Source organism: Diadema setosum, chromosome 8, assembly GCF_964275005.1.
Source record: "Diadema setosum chromosome 8, eeDiaSeto1, whole genome shotgun sequence".
Taxonomy (NCBI): domain Eukaryota; kingdom Metazoa; phylum Echinodermata; class Echinoidea; order Diadematoida; family Diadematidae; genus Diadema; species Diadema setosum.
Window position 1 is genome coordinate 23,639,247 of NC_092692.1, and position 12,002 is coordinate 23,651,248.

At 37.2% G+C, this 12,002-nt stretch overlaps 1 pseudogene; it reads left to right on the forward strand.

The window, feature by feature from the left end:
- LOC140232160 (uncharacterized) lies at positions 1-714 on the forward strand (annotated as a pseudogene).
- The last annotated feature ends 11,288 nt before the right edge of the window (positions 715-12,002 follow it).

Below are 12,002 nucleotides of genomic sequence, written 5' to 3' on the forward strand. Positions count from 1 at the left end.
ATGGCAACCATTTCTAACAAGTTTGCCACACTTGAGGATGAAGGAGATCCTGATGTGTCTTTCAAGATTAATGAGGTGGTAGAGGGGGCAATGCAGCTTGTCCCTGACCGTGAGGGTGGAAACCGTCAGCTTGTGGGGGACATAGTGAAGGCTGTGGTTGCTGCATTGTTGCCAATGGTGCAGTCCATCGCACATCAACTTGTGAGTGGCCCATAGGTGTCCGTGCAGAAGGTGCAGGCCACAGTTCAAAATCATGACAACAGACTGGACGAGGTAGAAGAGTATTCTAGGAGAGACAATGTTATCATGCGAGGGGTGCCTGAAAATGATGGCGAGTCTACAAATGCTGTAGTCATCGATGTTGCTGCCAGCTCAGGGGTTGCCGTGTCTGAGGCAGATATCAGCACCAGCCACCGCGTGGGGAGGCTTCAGCCCAATAAAATGAGACCTATTGTTGCGCGTTCCGTACGTCGTGACCTCCGCACTCAGCTCCTCCGTAGTAAGCGTAAGTTAAAGGACTCGGAACAACACAAGGACATAATGATCATGGAGCATCTGTCCCCTGGGCGTGCCAAGCTTCTTCAGGCTGTGAAGCAAGACGAGAACACAGAGAAAGTATGGACGATCGATGGGAAGGTGCATTGCACTCTGAAGAGCGACCCGCACAAGAAGCACATCATTCACGGTCCGGACGACCTCTTCAAGCGGCTATGATGGAGTGAGGACAAGCTGAAAAAGTCGGGTCTCTTCCTCGACATTTCGACCTAGGAATTACCCGGCCCTCTTTCATCTACAGACTTAACCCAGATCTCATTTATAAGTTTGAATGTTAATGGTTTGCAGAGTAAACTAGATATTGGAATTTTGGACTTACGTTTGCAAGCATATGATGTAATCTGTCTTTTAGAGACAAAAACAGACACACCAGATCTGTCTCAATCTCATATTTGCGGTTTTCAGTGTTATAGTATGCCAAAATATTCCAATAAACAAAAGTTTGGTGGGTTTCACGGTATGTGTATTCTGATGAAGAATCATATTTTTAATTGTTCTGAAAGAATTCATGCAACAGTTTCTGAATCAATTTTATGGGTCAAGGGAAATAGTAAAATTTTAGGTTTTGAGTTTATTGTTGGTGCAGTGTACTTGCCATGTGAGGGATCAGATCAATTCACCATTCTGATTAAGTTTTTGACAACCTGGTGCAGGATATTATTGATATTAAAAGTAGATATGATGCACCCTTTTGTTTGCTGGGTGATTTCAATGCCAGGACGGGTTTGCTTGATGATTTTTTAGATGTAGAGGATGTGTTGACAGATCAGACTGGATTAGGCTTTTGTAATGATGCCTCTGATATGCAGGTAACTACTGATGGCCTAGATATTCCAACTACTCGTTATAATACTGATGTCCATGTAAATAATAATGGAAAGTCTGTTATTGATGTGTGCCAAAGTTTTGATCTCAGGATTTTTAATGGAAGAATAGGGGAAGATCAGTCTGTCGGAAAATACACATGTTTCAACAAAAATGGTGGTTGTAACACTATTGATTATGTTATTGTATCTCGCCAGTTATTTTCTAGCATTACACATTTCAGTATTGATGTATTTGATAAATGTTTGTCAGATGTTCATTGTCCTGTCAGTGTGACCTTGCAATCGCAAAATTCTAAATCTGCTGTGAATGTCCACACTGTTTTTAACAATTCTCAAAACGCTGCAGTAGATAACGCAGTTTCAGATTCACAGCCTAATGAAATTCAACGTTATTCATTATTCCAGTGGAACAGTGACAGCGCTGCAATATTTAAACAGAAAATCAAGGACTCGGCTGAGCTAATGTGTGAAAATGTGGAATGTTTAGATGGGAATGCAAATCAAGATAGTATTGATTTTTGTTACTCACAATTATGCAATATGTTCGTCAGTGTTGCACAAGATGTTGGCATTTGTAAGTGGAGATAATCTCGACATAATATAAACACAAATGAGACTGTCAATAAGGATAAAAACAACCATCAGCCTTGGTTTGATGCAGAATGCAGAGCTGCCCGTCAGGAGTATTTGAATGTTAAAAATCGATTAAAGAGGAAGCTTAAATTTCTGGGCAGGTCAGGGGCTACTTGTCTATTGAATCATTATGAGTCTACAGGAAAGCTTTATAAGAATTTATTAAGACATAAAAGAAGGACATTTCATAGAGATTTGAATGAATCTCTCCGTTCATTACAGGCATCAAATCCGAAAGAATATTGGCAATTACTCAACAGTAATAATGAACGCAAAGTAAAGAAAACAGGAAATGTTTCATTAGGGGATTTTGTTAATCATTTTAGTCGTTTAGGTAATAGCCAAGATGACCAGCCCACAGCTCTGGAAGATAGTATCGGTACTTCAGAAATTGTTTGGTCCCTTGGATGCCCCAGTCACTTTGGAAGAAGTGGTACTAATGATTAAGAAACTTAACAATTCAAAAGTTTGTGGAAAAGATTTCATAAGAAATGAATTCCTTAAGAATTGTCCCGTAGAGATGCTTCATGTGTTGGTAAAGTTCTTTAATGTGGTATTGTTCCAACTGAATGGTGCATAGGGATTATCATTCCTATTTTCAAGAATAAGGGTATAGACACAAATCCTGATAATTATAGAGGAATAACTCTTCTCAGTTGTCTAGGAAAACTTTTTACTTCCATTTTGAAACATCGAATCTCAGAGTTTTTCGAAGCAGCTAATATGTTAGGTGAAGAACAGGCTGGCTTTCGTTCTAATTATTCTACAATTGATAATATTTTTGTTTCGAAGACTATAATTGATGTTTATCTGCAAAATAAATAACGCTTATACTGTGCATTTATTGATTACAAGAAAGCATTTGATCTAATTGATAGACCATCTTTATGGTACAAAATGTTGAAGATGGGGCTTAGGGGTAAACTGTTTACTGTCATTAAGAATATTTCTGAAAGTGCTAAATCATGTGTGGCGGTTAGGGGGGAGATGTCAGAGTTTTTTTACTTGTAACATTGGTGTACGACAGGGTGAAAACCTTTCCCCACTTTTATTTGCCATTTATCTGAATGATTTTCAAGAATACATTAGAAATTCATATGGTGGACTTAAATATTTGGAAAGTGATATTTCTTACCACCTGGATTCTGAGAATGTCAAAAAAGCTTTAAATCTTTCTTGTTTACTTTATGCAGATGACACAATAATTTTAGCAGAAACTCCGGAGGAGTTGCAAAAAAGCTCCTGATGCTGTAGATAGTTATTGTCAGACATGGCGCTTGACTGTAAATGCAAGCAAGACTAAAATTTTTATTTTCTCCCGTGGGAAGGTTAGAAGAATTCCTGAATTCGTTTATGCTGGTGATCCACTTGAGGTTGTAGATGACTTACGTACCTTGGAGTTAAATTCAATTATAATGGTAGTTTTAAAAGGGCAATTTCTAAACAAGTCACATAAGCTAGAAAAGCACTTTATAGCATGTTGGTCAAATTGACATTTTAACACATGCATTCTTTTCCGGAGAGAGGTATCACTTTGGAATAACTGTCAAAGTAAGTAATATATCAAACTCTATCAATACCACTTTGCTGTGCTTTCAAGTTCCATGATTTTCAATGCGTCATTCAATGCGTCATTTCAAGACTTTCATTAATTGAGACGTGTGCTTTGCATTTGATGTCTCAAATACTTAACAAGCATAAAGGGAGATGGAAAAAGTAGGCAAGGGTGCAGTCACCAATATCCCCAAAATAGTTATTGATCTTGTGGAATTGACTGCTTATCAATGCGGCATAACACATGCATTCTTTTCCGGAGAGAGGCATCACTTTGAAATAACAGTAAAAGTAGGTAATACATCAAACTCTGTAAATACCACTTTACTGTGCTTTCAAGTTCCATGATTTTCAATGCATCATTTTCAATGATTTTCAAAGCGTCATTCAATACGTCATATCAAGACTTTCATTAACTGACACGTGTTTTGCATTTGAGGTCTCAAATACTTAAAGCATAAAGGGAGATGAAAAAAAGTAGGCAAGGGTGAAGAAATTGATGCATTCACCAATATCCCCAAAACAGTTATTGATCTTTGTTCTTATTGATTGCTCATCAATGCTGCCTAACACATGCATTCTTTTCCGGAGAGAGGCATCACTTTGAAATAATAGTGAAAGTAATGTATCAAACTCTGTTAATACCACTTTGCTGTGCTTTCAAGTTCCATGATTTTCATTGCGTCATTCATTGCGTCATTTCAAGACTTTCATTAATTGAGACGTGTGCTTTGTATCTTTGTTCTGGAATTGACTGCTTATCAATGCTGCATAACACATCCATTCTTTTCCGGAGAGATGCAATATTGAATCGATTGCTTAAAAACAAAAAGGAATTAAACGTCAGTGGTGGCGAAAAAAAGGCGGCAAGGGTGGCGAAATCGCTTAATTCCGGGATATGCTTTCCTCATGATTTGCATTGATACAACCATTTCTTTAAAATTGAAAGGATCTCAATGTAATTTGCGATGAATAACCTTCAAGTGACTTGCTCTCTTGATTACAGAGCTAAAACCTTTCACACAGCTGTAAAACATGTTTAAGCGAATAAGCGGCAATTTCACATAAAAGGGTGACGAACTGTGTTTGATATGGACGAATTGAAAGGCGTGGAACTTGAAAGCACAGCAAAGTGGTATTTACAGAGTTTGATATATTACTGACTATTACTATTATACAGAAGTGATGTATAAGGTTAGCAAAACGTATAATTTGACTTCGTCACTTTCTATGTTTATCTGCAGTATGTGATTTCGTCACCCTTACGTCAACTTTTATTTACAAATGTCTAATAAATTTGAGCTTTCTATAGAAATGATAATAATAGAGAGACTCTTAAAAAACGCACATTTCTACCTAAAAAGATACTCATGGCGCTATAGAACAGAGTACATAATGTATCACGTTACAACAGTATCACAGAATAAATAATAAGAACAATAACCAAACAATATATACGTATCCATATACATACAGGTAAACAATTATCAATTTCAATTGAAAAGGTAGGTCTTGAGATTCTTTTTAAAACAACCCATAGAATATGCTTGACTAAGAGATTTTGGTAGGCTATTCCAAAGTTCTAGGCCCATAAAAAAAAACACGATCCCCCAATTATGATTGCATTCTTTTCCGGAGAGAGGCATCACTATGAAATAACAGTAAAAGTAAGTAATGAATCAAAATTAACCCCACTTTGCTGTGCTTTCAAGTTCCATGACTTCAAAGCGTCATTTTCAATGATTTTCATTGCGTCATTAAAGGCATCGTACAGTTTTGGTTGAGACCTAATTTCAGGTTTCTAACATTTTTGGTGAAATAATGAGAAACCTCTTATGAAATATGAAAGAGCATGTAATTCTATGAGGAATTCAACGTTTATTGATGAAAATTGGTTTTGAAATGGCTGAGATATAAAAAAAAGAGTGATTCTAATAAAGTGTGGGACCCACACTTTATTACGTTCGCTTTGTTTTACTTTATTTTTGGATGTTTCAGTCATTCCAAACCTGATTTTCATCAAATAAACTATGAATTCCTCTTGAAATGGTATGCTTTGTACTGTATCATAAGTGTTTTCTTGGTATCTCGCAAAAAGTTTAAAGCCCAATTCTCATCTCCACCAATACTGTACCATCCCTTTAAGTGCGTCATTTCAAGACTTTCATTAATTGAGACGTGTGCTTTGTATCTGTGTTCTGGAATTGACTGCTTATCAAGGCTGCATAACACATGCATTCTTTTCCGGAGAGATGCAATATTGAATCGATTGCTTACAAACATAAAGGAGTTAAACGTCAGTGGTGGCGAAAAAAAGGCGGCAAGAGCGGCGAAATCCCTTAATTTCGGGATATGCTTTCCTCATGATTTGCATTGATACAACCATTTATTTTAAATTGAATACATCTCAATGTGATTTGCGATAAATAACCTTCAAGTGACTTGCTCTTTTGATTACAGAGCTAAAACCTTTCACACATCTGTAAAAAATGTTTCAGCTAAAAAGTGGCAGTTTCACATAAAAGAGTGACGAAATAACAGGGTAGGGTAGGCATCACTTTGGAATAAAAGTAAAAGTAAGTAATATATCAAACTCTAATACCACTTGTAGCCTGTGCTTTCAATTTCCATAATTTTCAATGCGTCATTTCAGGACTTTCATTGATTGAGACGTGTGCTTTGCAATTGAGGTTTTAAATACTTAAAGCTTAAAGGGAGATGAAAAAGTCGGCAAGGGTGAAGAAATTAATTGATGCAGTCACCAATATCCCCAAAACAGTAATTGTTCTTTTTTCTGGAATTGACTGCTTACCAATGCCGCAATACACATGCATTCTTTTCCGGAGAGAGTCATCACTTTCGAATAACTGTAAAAGTAAGTAACATATCAAACTCGAATGCCACTTTGCTGTGCTTTGAAGTTCCATGGATTTTCAATGCGTCATTTCAACACTTTCTTTAATTGAGACGTGTGCTTTGCAATATGAGGTCTCAAATACTTCAAAAGCATAAAGGGAGATGAAAAAAATAGGCAAGGGTGACGAAATTGATGCAGTCACCAATATCCCCAAAATAGTTATTGATCATTGTTCTGGAATTGACTGCTTATCAATGTGGCATAACACATGTATTCTTTTCCGGAGAGAGGCATCACTTTTAAATAACAGTAAAAGTAAGAAATACATCAAACTCGGTTAATACCAATTTGCTGTGCTTTCAAGTTCCATGATTTTCAAAGCATCATTTTCAATGATTTTCGAAGCGTCATTCAATGCGTCATTTGAAAACTTTCATTAATTAAGTCGTGTGTTTTGCATTTGAGGTCTCAAATACTTAAAGCATAAAGGGAGATGAAAAGAGTAGGCATGGGTGACGAAATTGATGCAGTCACCAATATCCCCAAAACAGTTGTTGATCTTTGTTCTGGAATTGATTGCTTATCAGTGCTCTATAACACATGCATTCTTTTCAGGAGAGAGGCATCACTCTGGAATAACTGTAAAAGTAAGTAATATATCAAACTCTATTAATACCACTTTGCTGTGTTTTCAAGTTCCATGATTTTCAGTGCGTCATTCAATGTGTCATTTCAAGACTTTCATTAATTGAGACGTGTGCCTTGCATTTGAGGTTTCAAATACTTAAAAAGCATGAAGGGAGATGAAAAAAATAGGCAAGGGTGACGAAATTGATGCAGTCACCAATATCCCCAAATAGTTATTGATCTTTGTTGTGGAATTGACTGCTTATCAATGCGGCGTAACACATGCATTCTTTTCTGAAATAAGAGCATGCATCACTTTTTCTGCTGCTGATCTAGTTAAATATCTCCGAATTGAGCCCAGGTTACGCAAATAAAATCTTACAGATTAGGATATATATGAAATGTGGCCTTTGAATGTCAGATTTGCATCAAAGATTACGAACTTTGTTCGAATGCTCATTACTATTACCAATTCTAACATTCCATGTATCAGAATTTACTTTTGACAACATCTGTTTGGATCCTAACAGATTAAATTCTGACACTGTTATCAAATATCAGACCATTTTTTCCATCCATCCTTTGCATTCTATATCTCAAATACTTAAAGCATAGAGGGAGATGACAAGAAGTCGGCAAGGGTGACGAAATTGATGCAGTCACCAATATTCCCTAAACAGTTATAAATCTTTGTTGTGGAATTGACTGCTTACCAATGCCGCCATAACACATGCATTCTTTTCCGGAGAGAGGCATAACTTTGGAATAACTGTAAGAGTAAGTAATATATCAAACTCTGTTAATACCACATTGCTGTGCTTTCAAATTCCATGATTTTCAATGCGTGACTTTCAATGATTTTCAATGCGTCATTTCAAGACTCTCATTAATTGAGACGTGTGCTTTGCATTTGAGGTCTCAAATACTTAAAAAGCATAAAGGGAGATGAAAAAAATAGGCAAGGGTGACGAAATTGATGCAGTCACCAATATCCCCAAAATAGTTATTGATCTTTGTTGTGGAATTGACTGCTTATCAATGCGGCATAACACATGCATTCTTTTCCGGAGAGAGGCATCTGTTGCGACACGGATTGTCGCCCCTACACGGATTGTCGCCTCCTGCTCGTTGCGACAATCCGTGTGGCCCGCCCTCGAAGCGCATTTTTCTGGGTAATATCGTTCTGGACATAATCATTGAAATACTAACACATGGCTACATCCATGCCAACATGCCATGTAAAAAGTCATGATGAGGTTTAAAGGAAGTGTGAATGTGCGCGTGCACATGATAATTTAGTGTCCGTTTGTGCGCGTGTCTATGTGTGTGTGTGTGTGTGTGTATGATGGAAGAATGTGTTTATTATGTCAGTTTTTTGCGTATGTGTTTTTTAGCTGCGCGTGGGGAGGGATACCTAGTAAGCTGTTGCTGGCATAAACGTTGATATTGATTTGATCGGCAGCTTTGAATTTGATGAGTTTATTATGAAGAATGTGTTTATTATGAGTTTATTATGAGTTTATTATGTCGGATTTGTATATGAATTCGAAATGGAGCTTGCGTGCGGGCGGATACTGCTTTTCTGCATACAGTCCACTATGTCTTATTTATCAACATTGGGAAGTCGTTTCATCAGGAAAGAATGTGGTATCGGTTCGGGTGTGCGTGTGTATGTGGGAAGGGGGTTACATTTCGTTATTGCAAAAGTTTGTTATTCTGAAGGCTCATTCGTCCGAAGGCTCTTTATAACGAAACTTCGTGTGTGTGTGTGTGTGTATGTATTGGGTTGGTGAATGTGGGTGTGGGATGATTTGTTTAATCAGGGGTTGGTGGGTTGGGGATTGGATTTGAAGAAGGATAGCTATAAATGGTATGACAGATGTTGGTAGGATTTAATATTTAGGATAGATGTAGGCCCTAGGTTTGTTTCGGTTGGGGAGGGGGGTGGTGGTCGGGTTTTTTATGACTGATTTCATTCTAGATTTCTGTAATGTATTTGTGGGTTTTTTAATGTATATGCCCTTATAAGAAAGAAGGTGCTACATGATCCAAACCAATATATTCAAGGAATATAGGTTTGGTAGGTCCCTACATGTGAAAACTTTTTCGTGAAGAAATTATTAGTAGGGTTGGTCTATAATCGAGTTATCTATCTCTCCGTACCGCCCCGCATATTTTTTCCCGTATGTTTTATAAAAATGCTCTGGTGACAGCAAGAGATCCCCGGCTGTCCGCAGAAAAAAAATGACTTATTTGGACGTAACGCCGGACGCCGAGCATTATTTGACTGGGGCCTTACGTAGACACACGAACGCTCACACACAACACACATACGTAGGGCCTACGTAGCCCACGAACACCAAACCCCTCACTCATGCAGGCACAAAACTGCACCCACAAACAAGCACCATCACATATCCTTTGATATACACATACGCCACTATATACCACATACACACGTAAGCATACAGGCACACGTATACACACAGACAAACAAACCACTACCACTATACAACCACCACACATGCACAGTTTCTACATAATGTATTATTATACTCCAAACACACACACACACACAAACACAACACACACACACACACACAACAATACGGAAAATCATACACAAGTCACTTATTGTCCGCACCTACAAATCATACACATCACATATCATGCAGCTCACAATACACACACACACATACACACACACACACACACATACGCATAACTTAGCAGTCATACCCATCCCACCAAAGCTTAACACCGGAATAACCACCCCGAGCCAGGGGCAACAATCCGTGTCGCAACAAATTTTTTGCCATCACGTATTGTCGCCTTCGAGGTCAAAAACTGGGAACTGCACAAGCGTCACGGATTGTCGACAGGCAACCGGGGTCGACAATCCATGTCTCAGGGGCGACAGTCCGTGTCGCAACAGGCATCACTTTGGAATAACAGTAAAAGTAAGTAATACATCAAACTCTGTTAATACGACTTTGCTGTGCTTTCAAGTTCCATGATTTTCAATGCGTCGTTCAATGCATCATTTCAAGACTTTCATTAATTGAGACGTGTGCTTTGCATTTGAGGTCTCAAATACTTAAAGATAATAAAAAGTTTTGGTACCGTTTTGGTAAAAAAGTAGTCAAAGTTGACAAAATTGATACAGTCACCCAGTTATTGATCTTTGTTGTGGAATTGACTGCTTATCAATGCGGCATAACACATGAATTCTTTTCCGGAGACAGGCATCACTTTGGATTAACAGTGACATCAAACTCTGTTAATACGACTTTGCTGCGCTTTCAAGTTCCGTGATTTTCAAATGATTATAAATGCGTCATTCAATGCGTCATTTCAAGACCTTAATTAATTGAGACGTGAGCTTTGTATTTGAGGTCTCAAATACTTAAAAGCATGAAGTAAGATAAAAAAAAAGTCGGGAAGAGTAACAAAGTTGATGCAGTCACTAATATCCCCAAAACAGTTATTGATCTTTGTTCTGGAATTGACTGCTTATCAATGCTGCATAACACATGCATTCTTTTCCGGAGAGATGCAATATTGAATCGATTGCCTACAAACATGAAGGAGTTAAACGTCAGTGGTGGCCAAAAAAAGACGGCAAGTGTGGCGAAATTGCTTAATTCCGCGATATGCTTTCCTTATGATTTGCATTGATACAACCATTTCGTTAAAATTGATTGCATCTCAATGTGATTTGCGATGAATAACCTTCAAGTGACTTGCTCTTTTGATTATAGAGCTAAAACCTTTCACACAGCTTTAAAAAATGTTTAAGCTAAAAGTGGCAGTTGGACATAAAAGGGTGACGAACTGTTTATACGACACGTTTAAGGATAGGTTAGGCATCACTTTGGAATAAACAGTAAAAGTAACTGATATATGAACCACTTTGATGTGCTTTCAAGTTCCATAATTTTCAATGCTTAATTTTCAATGATTTTCAATGCGTCATTTCAAAACTTTCATTAATTGAGACGTGTGCTTTGCATTTGAGGTCTCAAATGCTTAAAGATAATAAAAAGTTTTGGTACCTCAAAAGTTTCCCTGAATTACCGTGTTTCAGGTTAAAGTACCTTTCATATAACTAACACTGTGAGACTTACTCGCCCTAAAGTGCTCTCATTTCTTTTTTTTTTATGTGTTTTATTGAATTAAGTGAATTACAGCATTCACAAACAATTCGGAATGATTGAACAAACAAAACATAACAACAAACAAGAAAAAACATCAACAACGAAAAAAAACAACATAGCTCCCACCCTCACCCCAGAAAAACACTGTTTTAACATTTTTAAGCAGCAATACAAAATATATCCACTTAAGCTACTTGTTGGCAGTCATTTTGAATTCAGTCATAAATTAAACAATAACTACATGTATATTGCATAATGAAATATTTATAATTTAATCGGACTATAAATTTTATTAGTAAGAAGACAAATCAAGTTATGAACCCAACAGTTTTTGAAAAAATGTTTGGTTATGAAAATGATAAATTTGTCACATTTCTGTTTCTTTTACTTAAATATTATATCTATGTTTGTAAATTTCAAAGTAAAAATCCATCTTTTGAAGGATACAAAACATATGTCGTTAGTATTAAAAATGTAGAATATGCTATTGCAAAAAAGAATAACAAATTACCTTTTCATTTTAAGAAATGGAAGTGCTTTCATTTATTAGTAATCATGCAATTAACTGCGACCAGCAGCCCCATACGCATCGCGACCAGCAGCTTTATACGCGTAGCGTAATGGGGCTTCGGATTGTAGCATTCAGTATCATGACAGATTTAGTATCGCGGGGAAATATCAACTTAAAATAAAACAAAAAATTCTTCAATTTGAAGACTTACCAATGAAGTTGAAGTCTTGAAAACAGGCTTCGAGCAACGTTTGGTTCTGCCAATAGTCCCTTTCTGTTCG